Below are 22307 nucleotides of genomic sequence, written 5' to 3'. Positions count from 1 at the left end.
ACCGAACGTGGAACACACTGTACTGTGTCTCGTGGATGTCGGGATGCAGAGACTGATGGAAAGGACCGTGAAGGGCACTGGCTGTTATGCACTTGATAGTTGATTGTGGCCTTTGATGTGAGGGTCTTAGAGTTATTTTCATTTGTGGCCATTTTAATCATTGCTTTGTGAAATGAAATATAAATTTAATTTGTGCCTAGGAAAGGCTTTTCCCCACTTAACACTAATTTGTTTATGCAATCACAGTCATTTCCATAGTAGGTAGTGTCAGTCACCAGAAAAGCCTCCGTGTGAAGAGAGCTTATGTAGCAGCCGTCCTTTTCCTGGGGCGTTCTTGGGGCAGGTTGGATAAAGGCATCTGCTCCATTTCATCCCCGATGCCTTTCCTGGCCGGCCGTGGGTGAGGGCACTTAGTCCGAATTCTGAGAGAAGAAAAACTCTTTGAGTGGAAGACTAATGAGTAATGCTGGTTTAGAGACTGCCTCTTATCTTTCTCTCCAGTTCAGTCACTACATGGCGATATAAATAACCAACAAAAACATTTCATGATTTTTGAGATTTCTTTTAAGGCAGGCTTGATAGGTATAAAGTGATTTACTGATAAACCAAATTTTATCATTATAGACACAAGAATGTTTTTATTCCATTTCACTTTGTTTTATTGTATCTCTTCTTAGGAATAGGGATATAAGAGATTTTGTTTCACCAATAAAGGGACGATAGATAGATAGATAGATAGATAGATAGATAGATAGATAGATAGATAGATAGATAGAGTTCAACTGTGTAGCTAGGGTCTATATTGTTATTGCAATAATGACAAAACTAATAAGAGATTGTGTTGAAACCATAAAAGAAAAGAAAATACATAATGAGCATTTTTATTCTATAATAAAATCAAACTTTTAAATATATTATTCACTTTGTTGGCTTTATACTATTGGGATTTCTCTTTAATAATGCTATCCAGGTACATAGACATCTTTTTTTTTTTTTTTTTTTTTAATACTACCTGGAGTAGCAAAAGGTTCTTTTAAAGTTACTAAGTGTTCCAAAGTAGTTTTCTTAGTGTAAAGAACTTCATCAATAATTTAAATGTGGACCTTTGAGATTACTCTTATTGTTTGGTTTTATATTTTATTTACTGACTGCTCTACAGTATAGAAGTTTTCTGAAGTGCTCTGTACTAAATCAGTATTAAGTTAAAATCCCGTCGCTTCATTCAATAACCTTTTACGATAGTGTTATCAAATATGTGATTTTTATGATGGGTCAATATGGAATACTGGCTATTTTCCTGTGTATTTTTTTTATCCTCACCTGAGGATATGGTTTTATTGATTTGAGAGAGAGAAGAAGAGAAGGAGAGAGAGACAGAAAGAGAAATATCAATCAGTTGCCTCCTGTACACACCCCGCCTAGGGATTGAACCCCAAACCTAGGTATGTGCCCTGAGCTGGAATTGAACCCACAACCTTTTGGTTTATAGGACAACACTCCAACCAACTGAGCCACCCGGCCAGGGCGCCTGTATATTTTTAAATTAATATCTAATTTGAGTTGACGTCAGTGTAAGTGGAACATCATTAGTAAGAGAATTTTTAGTTTTTAATTTTAGTTTGTTTTATTACAAAAGAGCCACTCTCCATTCATTCCTAAAATCAAGCATCCTTTGTAACAGTGTTAAAAATGTTAGTGGACCAGGCAGTGTCTTGTTACCTGTTTACCTTGAGATAAATAAAGAAAATGAGTATTTAAAACTTTTATAAAAATTTGACAGTAATAAAAATTCGGAGCTTGTATTTTATATATTTCAAGTTTCACTTTTATTGTATAATAAGAGGCATTTGCAACAAATTGGAAATTAGATAAAAATGTGGTTCTTTTTCACAGTTTGACAGGCACTGCTTTAAAGACCTAAGGCGAGTCGTCTATGTGCTTAGTGTCTGTTATCTTAAATGCTATACATTATAATAGAAACATATCCCAAGCCAACTTATATGACTAATAGCACATATATAACTTATATTTACATAGATAACCATATGCTTTTTATAAAGGAAACTAAAGTGAAAATGAAAGCCAACTCTTCATTGTCTCTAAAGCAGCAGAGCTTTTACTCGTGTCTAATAAGTATCATTTATTAAATGCTTACAGTGTGCCAGGTACAGTAGGTTTGCTTTATCTCCCTCATTGCTATAAAAGCTCAAGGAAGCCCAGCCAGTGTGGCTCAGTGGATTGAGTGTTGTCCCAAGGACTGAAAGGTCTTGTTTTGATTTCTGGTCAGGGCACATGCCTAGTTTTCGGGCTCGATCCCCAGTAAGGGGTGTGCAGGAGGCAGCCGATCGATGTTTCTCTCTCACATCAATGCTTCTCTCTCTCTCCCTTCCTCTCTCTCTAGAAAATCAATGAATTAAAAACAACAACAACAAAAAATGCAAGGGGGTTGGTTCCATATTAGCCTCATTTTAAAGATGAGGATGGGGGAAGGATTGTTATACTTGTAAATTTCTTGTGTTAGGATAGGAGATGGTATTTTCTCATTTCCATTCTAGATTTTTAGGACTTTATGTTTTTAGTAATAGAAGGAGGAAAAAGATGATTTTATAGTAGATTTCTATAGTTTTATATGTATTATGCTCTAAAATCAGGAGCTAGTTAGAGGCAGGTGAAGAAGGCTCAGGTAGTTACAGATCTTCATTGGTAGCTGGTCAGAGATTAAGGTGAGACTTTGTCACACATGTTGACTTTGACCTCAGAGTCTGTAACTACCAATTATGGATAGATGCAAACTTTTAGGGATAATATGTTCACATTATACTTGATCCTGTTTGTAAGGTAGAAGACTTCTTTCCAAAAAGGAGATGAGCTTGGTTTTTTAGCGCATTCCTTCTCTTTATGTGGTCACAGTTACTTGACTCTCAAAAACCATGTATACAATATTTGCATCTAAAAAAGGAAAACTTATGGTATTTTTCTCCTTAAGCTTCTTCAATGATCTGTTTTCTCTTTACCTTTGCAAGTGAGAAAAAGGAAGGAATGAAGGAAGAAAGGAGGGGGACACATGGGAGAGGTAGGATGGATGACTTCCCTCATGTAGAGCCCGCAATGAAATAAGCCTTCTGATCTTTATTAGTTGCTGGGTACTAAATATCAGTTGGATTACTAGATATTTTTCCTCTCTAAAATACTCTACTTCAACTAGCTAATATTTAGTTAGACTTATATTTTGCTTGTCTTCATTTGGTCAGTTCTATCACTGGTCATTCAGGTGCCCATCTGCCTGATAGCCTTTAGACAGTGTTAAAAGATTAAGGATAAAAACTATCAAGGGCAAGACTAGAAGAGGTGACTGGCTCTGATTCCCTTGAAGGCACTGCATGATGGAGAAACAAGTGCCTGCCTGTGTTGGATTTTGTTCATTGGATCCAACTCAGCGAAGAGACAACTGAGGTCATGTCAACACCTTGGAAGGCTGGGAAGCTAGAACTGGAGCAGCTGAGCCAATCCCCAGACAAACAGGTTTTAACCAGGACACAGAGAGAGCGCTTTGCTTTGGAGAGCACATCACCTGAGGCAGCGATTCTGTTCACATCTTTTTCTCTTCTGTTCATTTATGTATCAAATAGATTAGTTATGAAGACTTATTTCTCCTTATGTAGAAAAAGTAATTACTCATTTTTATGTGTGAATGTGAGGACTTTTTTATTTTCTTCAGAATAAGAAGCAAAGGAAATACTTAGTTCTGTAATTAGGTATTAGGATGGAAAGACCATTTGTGGCAATAGTAAGGGTGACCTTTTGTTGACTGTCAGCATTTGGTATAAGGTTAAATGCAGATTAAATGTGCTGTCTGCCTCAATACTGTGTTTAAATATTTCCAGGTTATGTAATATCACACACTCAAACCTCTTGTGACTCTGGAGTGAGATTTTCTTATAATTTCTGAAATTGGAGATTTGGATTCTAATCTCAGCTTCATCACTGGCTTTCACCCCAGACCAATTTAATCAGAATCTTCAAGGGTGGGGCTCAGGCATGTGTAATGTTTCTTTAATTCCCCTAAATAATTTTGCTGCAGAGAGAAGGTCTAGAACCACAGATACCATAGCTGACCTAACTTTGGTGGATTTTATGAAGTTAATGAATATATATCAACTGTACCTTTGCAAAAAGTACTCTAATACATAGTGTCTTTTGTTTTTCAATACTGACTTGGAAAAGGATCCTTTTTATGGTCCTGTACTTGGGCAGATTACATGTAACCCTAAATAGGGAGTAAAGATGTTTGGTAATGGATATCATGAATATATAGTTATATCTTCTTTATTCCTTGTTTTGTTTTGTTTTTAATTCTCACCCAAGGACATGTTTTGAACTGCAAACTAGGTATGTGCCTTGACAGGGAATCAAACCCATGACCTTGCAGTGCAGGAGATGATGCTCCTAGCAACTGATCCACACCGGCCAGGGCTCTTTATTTACTAAATGTATTGGACTAACACTGGTTAACAAAATTATACAGGTTTCAGGTGCTCAGTTCTACAACACATCATCTATGCACTGTATTGTATGTTCACCACCCAGGTCAAGTTTCCTTCCATCACCATTCATCTCCCCTGTACCTTCTCCACCTCCCTCCACCCAACCCTCCCGACCTCCCTCCTCAGCTGTCAGCCTGCTCTCTCTCTCCGAGCCTGTCTCTGTTTTGCTTGTTAGTTCATTTTGTTAAATAAATAAATAATTATATCATATTTTGTCACATGCTTAATTACAAATAAATAATTGCTTTGCCAGCAACTATATACTGATAGAGGGAAGGGTAGGAAAGCAATGAGTAAAGGGACAGAGAAGAACATTTATTGATCATCTCTGTGTGCTCTGTGCCAGGTTCTATAATACAATAACCTTTACTACGGGACTCACTGTTCCCCCTTATACATGAAGAAAGCAGGACTTAAAGAGGTTATTAGTCAAGTTTAATGATATTTCATTAAGTCATAGAATCTCATGCATATAATTGATCCTAAAAGTCATCTAAGTCAGTCATCTACTGCACATAAAGGCTAAATGTGGAGATCTCCTGGTACTTAAAAATATTAAATCAGGAATGAACCTTGGGATTTAAAACATTGTCTGTCAGCAAAAGTAAACAATTAAAAATAGAGAAATTTCTGAGGAAGAGAATTGGTACTAATAGATTGTTCAATGCAACTATTTACTTAGCTGTAGAGTTAGTCTTTAAAATCTATTTGGTAATTATAGCAGAGATGGAATTTTACTTTAATTCTTTAGACATGATTGGTTATTCCCTAAGATGTTTTAAAATATTGTGTATCAATTTATAAATCTGATTATTTAGAACTACTGAAATATTTTAGAATTATCATAGTTAACTTGAATATCTAAAATGACTTCACAGTTGCCCTGGCCGGTGTGGCTCAGTTGGTTAGACCTTCATCCCAAGCACCGTAGGGTGAGAGGTTTGATTCTCAGTCAGGGCACATGCCTCGGTTTTGGATTCAATTCCCCGTCAGGGTGCCTGCGGGAGACAACAGATCGATGTTTGTCTCTCACATCAATGTTTCTCTCTCCTTCTCCCCTCCTCTCTCAAATCAGTAAAAATATATTATAGGGTAAGGATTAAAAACAAAGATTCCATATTTGTATACCAGTTTTATATAATAAGGACTTACTGCTTTGATAATCATAGAAAAAACATTAAAGTTTACATATAATTTTTGCCTTTTTATTAGGGGGGCCAAGCTTGATTTGCTTTTCTTGGACCTTTTTAGGTCAGCCTTTTAGCTGTTGTTTGTGAAATTTGTGTCCAGTTTAGAGTATGATCCTCTATAGATCAAGCAACTTACGGGAAAGGGGTATGTTATTTTGAGTTTTCAGCTATTCCTTCTTCTCCAGTATTTCTAGGCTCTTCTGCACCTATTTTCCAGGTTATCATCTCATAGACTCAAGTGAATCTTGAGTGTATTTAGTGACTTGTGTATTGCAATATTATATAACATTCTAATGTTTAATTTATTGCTATATTTTGGTCAATTTTAATTTACTTTATCCTAAATACTGACAATCATTCATTGTAATGTTCACTTACTTAAAGAGTTTATTTGTACTGATTTTCCCCAAATCTATAATTTTGAGTCCAGTTCTGAATTTAAGATTTATGTTTGTAGCTGCCTTTAGAACGTTTAGAAATAACTCTACCCATTTTAAGCTCAACAGATTACAATTCTCTCTCATCCTACAGTTCCTTGTCTCATCTGGGCTTCTTTTACCTTGGGCTGACATTCACTCAGTATGCATAGGTATAGTTGCACTGGTTGCTAAACATTTAAAATACTTTTTTTGTACAAGTTCAAGAAACAGCCTTTTGCCCAAGTCCCTTGAGTAATCTTCTTCCCCAGCAAATGCTGAGTCCTCGTCTGGGCTTCCAAAGCCATGGGCTTCCTGGGCCATGGCTTGTGAGAACTGTAGATTCTCTAGTGTACCCACTTATGTACCATCATTGTTAAATATATAGAACATCTCTCCTGTCTGTACTTCCAGCTTCATCATTATTGTGATAGGTAAGTAAAGTAGCCTCCTCCTGACCTTAACTAAGCTACTTTTTCCTCTAACATATTTATTATATCTAGATGACTCTTCCTCGGAGCGAGAGATGGCACTCAGTTCAGACCCTTTATTGACTGGCCTCACTATTGCTGCTTAACCCGAGGTCCCATGCCTGTCTCAAATGGAGCCAGACTGAGCTTCCCACACAAGGTGTGCTCCTTTCCCTTTTAAAGTTGACCTTTGTTCATTGTCACACCTTTGAAATTCTCTGTCTTGTGCCGTTCCAAGCCAGACATTTCCTTTACGTTCAGTCAGTTCTGTCTCAGATAATTCCCCGTGAAACTTTGCCAGCTTCCCAGATTATAGTGACCTTTTCTTCTTGGGACCCATATAGCAGCCTGTCTCCTAAGAAGTATTAGTTCTAGAAAGAGAAAGCGAGGGTATATGTGGTTGATGTTTCTTTCTACTTCAGGAATTCTGTCTACAAAACCTGGCATGTACAATGAAGGTTTTTTCCAAGCCTGTAAAGGTGATGGTTCTGTTGTTGGGCACTTCTAGTTATTATCCACTTATTTAATGAAATATTTCTTGATGTTTACTGTATGCCCGGCACTGAACTTTCTTTATAGTAATGATCAAAACAGATACGACTGTCCTTATGGAGCTTACAGTCCAGTGTGGTGAAGACATTAAACATGTAAGTACGCACAGGAATGTGTAGTAATGATTTATGGTAGGTACTGTGAAGGAAATAATGGGGCAATGAAAAAGAACCAGGGGCCTTAATTTCTTTTGAATATTTAGAAGAGGTAACATTTAAGCACAGAAGAAGTAAGGAGGGGAAACTCCCAGAGCCATGGTATATGAGAGACTAGTATATGTATGTGTGCAAAGGCCCTGAGTTACGAGAAAGAGGTCCTCATTCAACAAAGAAGTGGAAGAAGGCAGGTGGGCCTAGTACTTGAGAAAAGGATGAGGTTGGGACATGTGGCTGGAGAGTCAGGCACGAGCCATATAATATGTACTTCCTTGTAGATCATGGAAAGATGTTTGAATTTTTATCCAAATGCACTGAGCAGCTTTTGGAAAGTTTTGAACACTGGTTTGGCCATTTTATTTATTTATTTTTTGCAGGGGCAAGGGGGCAGGTTTTTACATTTAGAAAGGCTAAGTTTTTTGTATTTCTCAAATGACTTTCTTAATGTAGAGCAAATGCACAGCCATTGTCTTGCAGTAGAAAGTTTTCTGACTTCATTACTAAAAGGCTGCCACTCCTTGAGAATGCAGGTGTGTTCTGCTCAGTGCAGCTGGTTCCTGGACAGGAGGAGGCCACTTTACATAAAATGCTCAGGGCCTTCTGGGAGAGAAAGTACTAGTACCTGGTCTGTGTTGGGATGGAGCTGTGTGGCCCTGACCCAGAAAAAAAAAAAAAACAGTCTCAGATAAAGACAGTGAGGAGAATGCTGAAATATAATTACTTTAAGGAAAAATTTACTTGAGGACAGAAAGGGGGAATTCAGGGTGAAAACCAACACTCAGAAGAGCTTTAGAGATCATAGGGATGATGCCGGAAAATTGTATAGGTGTCATCAAGGTAGTTTGTACGCTGAGGAAGAGCAGCTGCTATTACTAAGTGCAAACTGTAGAGTCAGAGCACCCATGGCTGAGCTAGGCTTCGAGTGAAACCAGATCATCCAGCTTGTGTGGTTCGAGCAGGGAGCCAGGTGGAGCAGCACTGATGGGTGGTAGAAGACCAGTAGCCTTGGGAGTAGCGAACTAATTAGTGCTTCCCACTACTTCGTGAAGTATGGTACGTAGAATGCACTTCCAGGGCAAATGAGAGTTCCAACCAGTTATATTTAAAGTAAAAATTTTAATATGACCATAATTGCATCTTAAAATGATGGAGCATGTCATTAGGGTTATAGTTTATAAAAGATGACCTGACTTTTTTTTTAGAAAATAGATTGGAAATGAAAGGGGAAGAAATGGGGAAACTAGTGGATGTGAAGAAACCAGTAATAGTTAAGTAAAATATCATATTGATTAGAAGTAGAGTGATAGTGATCAATAAAAATGAAATATTCTTTCTTTTGTTAAAATTTCCGGTCTTTCCTACAAGAATTGCATTGATCCTATATCTTCCACAGATCTAGCCTTGAGCTTTCATATCTACCTTTCCTGTTCTTTTTTCCCTAGTTAAACGTCCCTAATTTCTCCATTGATTCCTCAGATGATTTCTGGAATACAGACTCAGCCATTTAGAGGATCAGGTTTCCTTATCAGCTGTGTGTCATCCACAGGTTTGATAAACGTGCCTTGCATGTTTTTTTCAATCTTGTCAAAATAGCCCTGTAGCATACAACTTGAGACCTCTCTTTTAAGTTAGCATCTTTTCATGCATCAACACTCTTTGGGCGTGGTTGTTCAACCTGTTATGAATATATCTAACTCATATTATTTCCTGCATATTTCAACATTTTGACCTCAAGAATATCATGAGAGGTTTCTTCAAATGTGTAATTAAGTTTAGGATGAACAAAGTCCACATTTTCTTTATCTCCCATCTAATAGTTGAGTCAACAATAAAAAATATTCTTAATGAACTCATATTGGAACTTTTCTTAATGTTACAAAAACATTTGCCAACTAATTTTTATGGGTTCATTGTAAGCTTTCTTATGTGAGATCTGCAGAATTCACTCCTTTGCCTTTAAAACTTATAACATGAGCCCACCTCTGGTGCTCTGGTACCCTTCCTCTTCTCTGAAGTATTTCAAAAGATTCTTGCAGTAGTTTCTTGATCACTTCTACATATCCTTTGAAGTTAATGAGGTGTATGTCATCTGAGCTTGAGTTCCACAAACTGAGTTGCTTAGACCCTAAAAGTTTATTGTTTCACAGTTCTGGTGGCTAGAAGTCTAAGGTCAAGGTGTCAGCAGTGTTGGTTCCTTCTGAGGGCTGTGAGGGAGAATCTTTCACGCCTCTTCACTAGCTGCTGGTGGTTTTCTTGGCATTGTTTGGCTTGTAGATGCATCACCCTAAACTTTGTCTTCATGTTCACATGTCTTTTTCCCTGTGTGCATGTCTGCATTTCAATTTTCCCTCTTTATAAGGATACCAGTCATACCTTAATTGATTACATCTGCAATTTTTTAAAAAATCTTTATTTTTAAATTAGTTTATTTCTTGGTGTAAATGAAGTATGGTATACAACCATATCATTGCATAGTTCTCTCTGTGTACGGCCAGAGCATCATATAAAAGTATGAATGTCAATGTAAATGAACCTAGAGCTGGAGACACAAAAGGTCATGTTTGTTCAGTCTCCATTAGAAAGCTTAGAGAAAGGAAAAGGATGGACTTCACTTATAGGCAGAACCAAACGACTGTAAGTAAACTCATGTGCTTGAGACCTTATCAGCTTATGACTTCCACATGAAGACACATATATTCTAGTGAGCAGATGAAGGTAGTTCATACTCCCTGATAGTATCCCCACTAGCCTGATACATGGAAATGAGCCACCTTCACAGAGTGACCATTTCCTAGTGGCCTCTGGAAGTCTACTGTCACTTCACATATGTCTGGAAGTCATTCTCTCAGCTGTCCCTACCACAAATTGCCTGCCATTTCTCCTCTGGCTTCCAGATTCCCACCTCTGCAGCTCAAGAAGTTCATGACAGAGACCCTTTGCTGTCAGTACCTCTAAGGAGAAAGGCAGTGCACACATCAAGGATCCCATATGTGGGTTCTGAGATTTTTTGTAGGACCCCTTTCCTCCAACTCTGTGCCATGCCATGTTATCTAGTTCTTAATCAAATATTCTTAGTGCCAGAATACCAGGAAGTGCCTCTTGATCAGTTTCCGGCCATACTCTCTTTTCCAGAATTTCATTTCTCATGAAACACAGTTCCATCATAATTTGGCCCTTATTCCTCTATTGTTAGGACTTAATCTCAGGCAAGTCGTCCCACAGGGAACAGATTCTAGGCTGCCTTTCCACCTCTGTACTTATCTGTTATTTTAGTTTAATTTTCCACCTCTTCTGCCCTTTACAGAACAAAGGTTCTCATGCACATGAATAGCTACAAACAGATTTGGTGCTAAAGAGTGGAGATTACTTTTTGGGCCCCCTATCTGTGAGCCAACAATGTTCTGTTACATAAAGTATTAGATTTACTAATTTAAGATGGATTGGGATCATTCTTGAGAATTGGAAAACTTTGCATAGTTGATGTATTTGAGGCACAGCAAGACCAGTGTGATTATGGTGGTGTAAATGGGAAGAAAGGGCACTCTGAGGACTCTGGACAGTGGACGAAGGGGGCTGCAGTGTAAGCAAAACGATGTGAAGGAGGCCTGTATAGAAGTGACCTATGTGAAAGATGGTGGTGGGTCCAGCCAGGGCAAGGGCAGTGGAGATGGCAGGTCAGATGTACTGTGTAAATAGACCTGTTGGGTTTGCTGATGGATTGGAAGTGGCATGTGAGGCAAAAAGAGGTGTCAGGAATGTTTGCTGGTTTGGGGCCTAAACAACACAGTGAATAGTCATGTCATTTGCTGACATTGGAAGGCTTGGGGGAAGAGTGGATTTGGGGAGTGAAGAGCTCTCTTTTGAACAGGTGAAGTTTGAGATTCTTTTCTATGCCATGCAGATAGAGATCTTGACTCTTAACCAAAAGGACTAGAGATCCAGAATGCTCTTACAGGGTCGTGCAATTATGAAACTCCTTACATTGTAATCCAAGCTGATAGACATTTCGAACACCATGTATGAACTTTCCTCCTGACATGTGTGGCATATCTTTTATGTGTCCTACACCCCCCCCCCCACCATCTTTATGTTTCTTTTTCTTTCCAGATCCTTATTCTTTAAGACTTTGCTACTTACTAATTATAAAACTTGGCAAGTTACTTAATTTTTTAAGACTTGGTGACTTTATCTGTAAATGGACATAAGGTTCCTTATTACACTGAGTTGTTTGCTGGTTGCATTAGATAATGTTTGTGAAATTTCTAGAACAGTGCCTGGAATGTAATTAGAACCTATTAAATATCTTTAGTTATTGTTATTTTTTGTTTGTTTTTTCAAAATAGATATTATTCTTAAAGCAGATTTTAAACATTTTGGAATGAGATAGTGTATAAATGAACAATAATAAAGCTCATCGTTTGACACAGACACACATGCACACAGTGATTTTTTCTTATTTAAATGAGTTGTGTTTTTATATCTCAAAGAACTACAAAATACTAAAATTATTGTCTTGAATTTTATAGGCACATGTGGGGGATTTTCAGAATTGTGAATATGATTAGTGATGTAAGTATTTGGTTCCTCATAAGATCTGCCATAATTTTATGCAAATCAAAATTCACACAGAAGTAATGAGTCAAAATGCAGCGATGGGTAGTGTTTAGGATCACATTTTCTTTCTGCTCTATTAAGGCAAACCTTACTGTATTGTGTACCAAGACCTTTATTTGCTCAGGTTTTCTGCTGATTTCACTTCCCCTACCCTTTGTTTTAAAACCTAAGTTTACTACTTTAGTGTACTGGTATTATGAAAAAATTCTTTTTTAAAAAGGAGTAAACATGTACTAGAGAATGTTAGGTCCAGACGCTTCCTATTGCATTATTACAGACATCTTTAAGGAACAAAGGCTAGGTCACTTAGTAAAACTTGTCTCTTCTTTGGCTATCATGCTGAACCTGGAAGAAAGCCAGACGTGGCCAGTATAAGGTTAGATTCCATTCCATCAGCATAAGAGTTAATAATAGTTGACTGACAGGGACGTGAAGGGTGCCCTCTTTTCCTCCCCCTCCATCCCCATTCCAGCCTAACCTCTCTAGGGAATATGCCATTCCTTTCCCCATTCCTAGAATTCCTTCCTTGAGCACAGCCAGGGGCTGCTGGGCTGGTGCCTTCTTGTATAAGGGGTGGGGGTGTCTCTCCAAAAGAATGGTTAGTCTCTGTGGTTTCTGCTGCGGAAGGTCCAGAAGTCTCTGAACATCTGTAGGGATGTGGAAGCACAGAGAGCTGCCCCCGCTACGGCTAGTGTTTATGTGTGAAAAATGACTGGACTCCTGGCAGTCACCTGGACTCACTTAATGCCACACCAAGATCATTCGGCTTCCCCGCAATCACAGGTGACATTCTTGATTAAGGAAATTTAGAGCTATTTTCTTGTGTGTGTGTGTGTGTGTGTGTGTGTGTGTGTGAATCATACCTCATGTCATAGATTGTTTTACATTGTTAAAACTATATATTTGAGGTACTTAATACTGGTAAGTTAGTAACATGTGCAGCTTTCTTCCAGCCTTTATTTTTTTCTGGATGCAGGTATTTGCAGGATAGGAGCTATCCAAACAGTTACAGCATTCCAGAGATTCTTTCCCTGGATCCAACATGCTTACGTTTCAGAGTTATATTTAAGCACTGAGAAGTATTGCTGAGTACAGAAGCACATATGATGCATTAGAATAGTGTTTAAGTAAAAATTCAAAAGTTTGCTAAGTCCAAGTAATTCCTCTTCTTAGTGGGGTGATGATTCCTATACTAAGCAGTCTTGAGTTCTGTAATTCAGTGAGGTTACTATTCGGTGTTGCCTGTAGTTTGGGTTAGCAATTATTCTTTACCTCACATCTCACCACTACAGAGCCACTTGCTAACTTTTAATCACCACCTTCTCAAGTTTAAGAACTTGGCCGGAGCGATCCCGGAAAGTCTCGACATTTTCCAGTGAGCAAAGTCCATCTCTTTTGGAGATCTTGACACCTATCATTAACAAGACTGCAGCCTCCTTAAGGATATCAAGAATAGAGACCTGCTCTTCTGTATATTAACGAACCGTAAAGTTACACGTCAGGATAATTCTTAAAAAGAGTGCATTGTGTTGACGAGCGGGCTGACCCAACGTCATGTCACCTCCTTCGTTCTACAGGTTATGTTGTGGGTTTCAAGTGTTTTTCTCAGGTCAGTTTCCCTATCATTAATGCTGCAACACCTTTGCCGAGTAGATATCCACTCTCTCATTCTTTTATTACACCACAGTGAAACCAGCACACCGACTCCCAAGGGTTGATGAATAAACTCCAGTTTTACTGGCTTTTGTAAATAAGCTTTAAAAGAGTTTCTGGAATCAGGATGTGATGAAAAATTCCTAAACCAGATTAAAAACAAAACAAAATTTAAAAACCCACAAAACAAAAACAAAAAACAAAGCCCCATTTCAATGAAATCACATGGAGATATGTTAATAGTTAATGTTAATATGCTCACATGCATGCCATTCGTCCTCTAAGGTGTCAAAAGTCTCGCTAACCTTCCTGGCAAATTTGGCTGGTAATGTGAGCATACGTCCAAAAGCCTTTCTGTTGGGTAGTGCACAGTCCGGAGGATATTTAGCTGCTCTTGAGCACCTTTTAATAAAAGGAGGAGCTTATCTTTTTATTGTTTAAGGGCTTACTAAAAGTGGCTTTTAACATCAACTGTTTCTTAATGTTTTTATAACAAATCAGAAAGATAATGTTAGAAGGATTCCATCTGATGCAGTGAACATTTTCTGAATATCACACTGTGTGCCTGCGACTGTGTTAAGTGGTTGGAATGCAGAAATGAATGAGATTGTTCTCAGGGCACAGTGCACCATTTAATAGAAGAGACAGTGTATACAGTCACTACTTTGATAGCAGCCATTAATTTTGTCAAAATTGGTCCAGAAAGGGGTATTCTTTCGGGAAATAATGTTGAGGTTGGATCTGGAATGATGAAGGAAGAAAAATAAGGAAAAACAAGGGCGTTCAATGGAAAGCAGTACATATTCCATGAGCAAAGAATGTTATACCGTGCGTGGTGGGGAAACTGGGGAGAGCTGCAAAGATTGTAAACCAGGACTCAACAAAGTTTAATGTTGCTACTTTTCAAATGAGAGAAGTCATGTAATATTTTTCGCATATGAAATGCCTTCTAATGATGCTCATCCCAACAAGATCTTGGGAGTTTGTAGCACCTGAGAAAATATTTAAGGTGATGGTTGAGGGAACTTGTTTTACTTGAAAAGCTATAAATGTCAGAGGTTTTAAATGAGTAACAAAGAGGATTTCCTGAGATTGAAGCCTCTTAATTTTTGATGGGAAAGTGGATTTCAGTGTCATTTGCACATTAATTTAATCATTTCTTTATACACACATCCATATTAATGGACCATCTGCTACGAGCCTTATACCGGCCATGGTGTTAAGAAGACATCAGGTGACTGCCCTGGCCGGTTTTGCTCAGTGGTTAGAGCGTCAGCCCACAGACCAGAGAGGCCCGGGTTCAATCCCCACAGGGGGCACGTACCTCGGTTGCAGTTTGTGTGGGTGGTGACCACTCAATATGTCTCTCTCACATTGATCTTTCTCTCTCTTCCTCTCTCCCTCCCGCTCTATCTGATGATAAATGCAAAAAAAAAAAAAAAAAAGAAGACATCAGGTCACTGAGATAGACGTGTTACCTGCCATCTCAGAACTTAAAGGTTAGGGAAACATCATGATTTTTTTCTACTCAAGTACATTTCTGTTTTAGAGTGACTTAGGTGATTTTTTTTTTTTTATTCATACATTTTATAATTTTATGATTGTTTCAGAAATGTTTTTCGTATACTTTGTTACTTCTATAAGATCTGATATATGTTCATTTCCTTGTCCCAGACTATATTAAAATGAATTACTAAGCACTTTTCTAACACTGACCAAAGGAACTAAACTAATATTGTTTGAGCAAACTGTAGTTTAGGAGAAACCTTTAGAGAAAGAGTGAGGAACAGAATTACCACAGTGTGCTAGACCCTATGTGAGGAAATTTCATGTAGTTTATACCACTTAATGCTTAAAGTACCTCTGGGAAGCAGCTGTTGTTATGTCAGTTTTTTAAACCAGGGAAACATTCTAGAAGAGGGAAACAGACCAACTAATTTGTCCCAGGATAAATAGCTGATAAATGGCATTTGGGTTTGAAATCAAGATGGTTGGGTTCCACAGATTGTTCTCACTTTATTATGGCTTAGACAGACTTGTATAATTGGTTAATGATAAGTATCACTTTAGGTATTTAATCCAAGGCCTCACTCCAAAATTTAATTGTTCCTCTAGAGTTTATGCAAGTTATTTAAACTTGAAACACGGTAAAAGCAGAATGTTTTTGTTACTTAATTTTGCTATTTTTTTTTGCCTTCTGTGCTATACTTTTTAATAGTTTTTCTTCTATATGGTTTATTTTAACTGAAGTAGAAAATTCCTTGTCTTATATCAGAGGTATAAAATTACTCTCCTATAAGCAGACACATGAAGGAAAATACAAAATGCTTTTCTGGGACTTAAATGAATTGCTAAAAAATTGCAAAACAAAATAAAATCTCTGCTTTTAAATTATATTTTGCAAGCATATTTCAGAATGAAGATGGAAAACTTGAATAATCAAAGGTAGTGAAAATGTCCCCAGCTTTAATGGCTATATTAACTTAATTTGCTGAAAAATCCCACCCAAAACAATTGTCACTAACATTTATGAACCCTTTTAGTATTTGTGCAGAGTTTACAGCAGGTATTTCTTACTCACATATTCACCCAACTTTGAAGAAGGACATTTTTAACTCTTACTTCATAATAGGTACATTCAGGTGGTGTAAGTATTCCTTGCATCTCATATACTGGGGGCTTTGAGGAATTTGAATGATGTTGGGATGGTGATTGAATGTGTATAAGACCCAACCCTACAGACTTAGAGTTTTAGAACTGACTGGTCAGAGGATTGGTTTCATTGCCATCACAAGCAGGATTCTAATCCTTTTTTTCCAGTATTATTCTTATTTTAAATCTTATCACTTGTGTCATGCATATAACATGTAAGATAAGCTACTGAAAAAGTATACAAAACAAAAGAAACCACTTGTCGTACCTTATATATGTGTTCTTAAATTTAGATAACTGTTTTATTTATTTAATTTGGCTATAAAATTCTTGAGTGTAAGGATCATTCATTATTCTGGACACTAAGCAGAGAGACATCAGGAGCTGTGTGGTCAGGGCCTGAATTTGTGGTTCACTCCTAGGGTTTTGAGTGTTGCCCTTAAAGGCCCCTTTTCCTATGACTAGTTTCTGACCAATGCTGTTTGTACTCCTTCTTTTTATACTTCACGCATTTGTAGATATTCCCTCTGCCTGGATGTCCTCCCACCCAGTTTGACTGGCCACCTCCTTATGTTTCAAGATGGAATTTAGGCCCTGGCCAGGGAGCTCAGTTGGTTAGAGCATCGTCCCAATACACCATGGTCGGGAGTTCTAGTCCTGGTCAGGGCATGTACAAGAATCAACCAGTGAATGATAAATAAGAGGAGTAACAAATCGATGTCTTTCTCTCTCTCCCTTTCTCTCTCTGTCTCTCTCAAGTCAATAAAAAAAAAGATAGAGTTTAGTAACCTTCGAAACTTCTTTGGTCATCCTTTCCTATCTGTAAGTTTATGCCTCTGTAAATGCACTAATCATGCCATAGTCTCATTATTTGTTGACTTTCGGTCTCTACTGGACTTTATAGTTCAATACGTATTTAAAAGAATGAATGACTTTTGCTACTTTATTTTGGATCTTTTCCAGTCATCTTGTCTTGTATCTGCTTTGAGGTTAGTGTGGATACTGGTTGAATTGAATCTAATAATGACATACTCATATGCCTGTCCTTCTTTCCTTCTATTCCGGATAATATCATGAATTCCATGTACCTTTGGGCCATGTTCCTGTTTGCTGATTCCTCGGATGACCACTGGGCAGCTAGCTTCCTGGGCTGGGAGTCTTCCTGAACCAGCTCTGGTGCTCTTCCCAGCCCCCGATGTGTCTCCACTTGAGTATCATGGGCACTGCTTCTGCTTTATTGATCTCTCCAGCCTATGGACTCATGACTCTGCCTAACTTAGTAAATGTTGGACAAATCAACAAAACTCGAATTGCTTTTTATCAATTTTAATAGATTTATCCTAAAAAAAATAAACCCTAGCCTAACACTAAAACTGTTGTTTATAAAAAGGACTTTTAATGATGAGAACTAATTTAAGAATAAATCAAGACTGTGCCAAACATTCCATCTCTTATTTAAATAGATTCTGGAGAAAACTCAGTAAGTGCCCCGCACCATGGGTTGCAATTATTAAGGTTTATTAGAGTTAGTAAGGGTTTTGAGTCATTGATATGTTTTCTACCATATAGTGTCAAACCATTTCTTTCCATGGCTAATGCAAATATTTCATCTTAAATTGGTCACTGTTTAGAAAACTAAAACAGTTCCTCTAAAAAGTTTTCATCAAATCTATGAAAATTTACTAGAGTTGAGAAATTCTTTGAAAGCGTTTTCTAAACATTTAATTCTCTCAGATTTCACCTACAGTCTTATTAATCTCTTGCATTTTACCCTATAAGGTTGTTTTCTCTTTTTGATCACTTATTTTTTATTTCAACAATTTTCAAGGTTCTTTCTGAATTATACTTGCTGCATTTTCATTACATGCACTTGGACTGATTGATTGATCAATTGATTGATTTTTTCTTCCCCTTTTCTCTTTTAATATGAAAATTTTGAATATGTGGAGAGTAGGTGTTTAATGAACTCTCATGTTTCCATCACTCAGATTTCGTAATTAGTAATTCATTGTTAACCTTCTTTTAGCTATACCGAAACCACTTTCCCTCATAGATTATTTTAAATCAAATCTCCAACTTCTTTGGAAGTTCACTAATACAATGTTTGTAAGTTACTGGGCGAGCAAAAGACTTTCTCTTTCACATCAGAACTGGACATACTATATGTATATGTGTGTGTACATATATGTATACACACACACATACAGATACACACACACACATGAGGGTATATAGTATACATTATAGTGTATATATATATATAGTATATATTACTTTTTCTTCTGAGTATTTTTATTTCATTTTGTTCCTTTGAACTTTTTATTTATAAGTTATATGATGTAGACTTGGGGTACACATGATTTTTAAGTGTTAAGTTTTATGCTAATAATAGCTCATCAGTTGAATCAAATTAAGTAATTAATTTCTTAGGAGCTTTTGGAAGGGTTCCAATGAGTGGGGAAAATGATAGGTGCCTTTTTATTTTTGCAGATGATAGGAAAGAATACACAGAGTGCTCTTTTAGGATATATTATGTAATGGACGGACTATAGAGTAGAAAAACACATGGGCACTAATTAGATGCCTTAAGGTTGTTAGCACTTTGGGAAAAATGGAAGTGGCTACAAAGTAAACAGTGGAGGAAATGACATAACTTTACCCATTTTATTCACACTTGACACAGTTTTACATGGACTGGCAAATATATCCTGCCCAACTCTAGTGAAGCAATATGAGCTTCCTCTGTTGGCAAGACATTTATGATGGTGGTTTATGGATGGAGACTCTTGCTGATAGACACTTTCACTTCACCCCTCAAAATAAAGAAGATGGTAGGAAAACAACAACAACAACAACAAATGCAGTATTAGCAGTTTTTCAGTTGAATTAATCTCATGATGATGGGCTGGTTCTTTTATGCCAACCTTGTATTTCAGAAGTTGGTACCTAGCATGCAGATGTCCTTAGATCTGGAAAAAGAAAACTCTCAGAGAAGACTGTTTGGTTGTAAGGTTGACATAAGAGAGAAGAATGAACTTGGTGTCTCAAGAAATGACAGCAGAGTTCTCTCTCTTTGGTGGATTGCTCTTTTGCCCCATGCTTATGAGGCAGATAATTGAGAATTTAATGATCAAAATTAGGTAGCCACTCACTTTATTTCACCAAAATGTAAAATTTCTTTTCTGACCTCACATTTCAAAGGGAAGAAAAAATACAGCATTTAGATTAAAAACAGAACCACCAAATCAAAATCAAACCCCTAGTTCTTCAATTTACTAACTATGTTATTTTATTCAGGTCAGGTGAGTGTTTGGGGATTCAGTTTCCTATATGTATAGGAAGTGCATATCCTCGTATTGTAGTGTGAAGAGCTAACGAGATGGCACATTTGACAATTCTTGAGAACTATATGGAACTACCTTAGTATGAGTTACATTATAATATAAATTCAGACGTAATAGTCTTCTATTCTTTATAAGACAGAATTTGTTTCTGAAAAGAACATAATTGTTGCTGCGATCAAAAAACAAATACAATATAAAGGAGGGGGGAAATCCTCCATTTTTTTTAAAAAAGTGTATTTTTCTATTAATATTTCAAGAATGCCGAATATTGCTATCCATATATTCAAATTTCTGTAACAATTTCAGCCATTTTTACTACACTTCTAAAATTCACATAACTAAACATAAATCCATGTATTCATGAATTGCTTTTTTAAAGGACACATGGGGCTCTGTTTACAGTGGAAGAGTTGAGGATATGGAGATTTACCAGTGGGATTCCTCCTGGGATCATAACGCTTTACAGCAAAAAAGTAATATAAGATCTCCTGTTCCAGCACAGATACATTATGGGTAAAAACAAAAACAAACTAGATTTTAGAGACAAATGAAGAATGATTCTATCATTCAGAGTAGCTTTGAACATGATCTTTTTTTTTTTCTTTCTTTCTATAAATATAAAGAAGGAAATCACAACTAGAAGCCCACAGGTCAGTTAAAAAAAACACACAACAGAAACCAAAAACCAAAACTCTAACTAAACATTCTAGACAGTTTTCTATTTTTGTCATTCATATTATTTGCTACTTTCAAATATTTTGTGTTTGTTACATTCACTTTAGATTAAAGGTAGTTAATGACAGTTGTTTAATATAAATTCTTATAAAAATTTAAAATTGGAAAGTTCTAGAAATTAACTTTCTGTGATGGGAAAAGACCAGTATTATTTTACTTTAGTTATGGAATTCTTCGACTTAGCATATGATGGAAACTGTGTACTTTTCAGGAGTACATCATAAGAAACACTGATATAAACCAATGACAAGTTAGTATACATAATTTGTCCTCCATTATGATATTCACTTGATGTTAGAATTCTGAAATTGGAAAATTAAGTCACTAAGAAATAATTAAAAGAAGCCTTTTCTGCACCGGAGTTGGTGAATTTTACATATGTAAGATGGAAATGTCTATCATTCTTAAGCAGCTCAGCCTACATAAAATGTTCCACAGACCTTTTGGTAAACTCCTGCCAACGTGTAACAGTATTTTATTTTAAGGTAACTAGATTTTTAAAAAAATCATATCTTAGTTATATACTTTCTGATTTTCTAAGTTGTTAAAAACACTGAACATACTTTATTTGTTGTAATTAAATAAAGGACAAAGTACAAATCCTAGATACATAGGTGGATGCTATGACAATAGAATTTCATGGCCAACTATCATATTAAATCTTCATATTAGCAGTATGTACCGGATATACATTATTTGCCTCCAAATAGTTCTCTTATTCATATCTTAGTTATATCTTGTATTTACAATTATCATTTTTATTTTTATTTTATTTTTTTCACATATAAAACAACTTTAATAGATATTATTTTCTATTTATATAGCACCTTCTTCAAGACCTTTAGATGCTTTACAAACATTGTATCTGATTAATCCCCACAACAACCCTGTGAGGTCGGTATTACTCCCATTTTACAAGATAGGGAGACTGAAGCACAGAGAGGTTACGTGACTTGCCCAAGGTCACACAGTTAAAGTCACTGAAGAGCCAGGACCTGAGCACCTTAGCCTCCCAGCTCCCAGTTAAATACCTCATGAGAGAATTTTTAATGAAAAGTGTCTTTACAGAAAGTATCAAGAATAGTATGCTATGAAAATGAGGTCTTTCTACTGCAATCAAGGAAAGAAAAAACCCTATACTGAAGGTTAGAGGCAACTAGACCCATATGTTACATACTTCCTTGTCCTTCCTCAAGTCTCATGGCTCCTGTCTTAAGTAATCTTCTAAAGGTACAGTTGCCAAGACAGAAACCATATGACTTCAAAGTGAGACTTAATTTAGAATATTTACTTTTAGTTATGATAATTTATAGAAATTTTTATTCCAGTATATAAAATATGGGACAGCCATCCCAACAATCATGTACAGGAGACAGCCATCAGCCATCATTTACAACTTAAGCCTGCCCCTCATTTCAACCACAGTCAACCAGTAGACAACCTCAAAGGGCTGTCTATCTGGGTCACTTGTCATACTATATCAGCATTCCCCCCCAAAAAACTAACCCTATATGTTTTTAAAGTATACTGAGTTTCTGATACGCTTCCAAACATTTTACTTAGATGCAGCTGCACTAAGAGTAAAAAGTAAATTGAGAACCATCACCCCACAGTCCCTCCCTGACAAATCATACTATTAAATACGGTGTAGATGTCAACAGTGTGTGACTACCATATCATTATTATTTTTAGAGATGACATTATACAGTGGGAATCCTATACTGTTTCAGTGTTTTGGAAGAACTAGAATATCTACAAGTAGTTGTTTTCTATATAAGAGATAAACTATGTAGTAATCCATAGGACAACTTCATCCTTGGAAATATTTTAATTTTAGTACTTGGGCTTTATGGAGTTTAATTCCTTTTTTTCCTATTTACAAAAATCTAGTTTTAGTTTAAATGATGTCATGTGTAGAAAAGTCTTGGGAAAAAGAAAATCTATATTAATTTTTACAAATAGTGATTTTAAAAACAGAGTTA

General features: G+C 36.7%; 1 protein-coding gene across 19 annotated transcripts in view; it reads left to right on the top strand.

The window, feature by feature from the left end:
* IKZF2 (IKAROS family zinc finger 2) overlaps positions 1-22307 on the top strand; it is a 149138-nt gene that overhangs the window by 51114 nt on the left and 75717 nt on the right. Inside the window, exon 2 of one of the 19 annotated variants that reach the window (XM_036254332.1) lies at positions 11854-11896. The exons of the other annotated variants lie outside the window; for them this stretch is intronic. The gene's annotated coding sequence lies outside the window, so the exon portion shown is untranslated. The remainder of the gene's footprint in view (positions 1-11853; positions 11897-22307) is intronic. 19 annotated transcript variants of the gene reach the window in all.

The sequence above is a fragment of the Molossus molossus genome, unplaced genomic scaffold, assembly GCF_014108415.1.
Source record: "Molossus molossus isolate mMolMol1 unplaced genomic scaffold, mMolMol1.p scaffold_m16_p_11, whole genome shotgun sequence".
Lineage (NCBI taxonomy): Eukaryota > Metazoa > Chordata > Mammalia > Chiroptera > Molossidae > Molossus > Molossus molossus.
The sequence above is the reverse complement of the archived record's forward strand: the minus strand, read 5'-3'. Positions and strand labels throughout refer to the sequence as shown.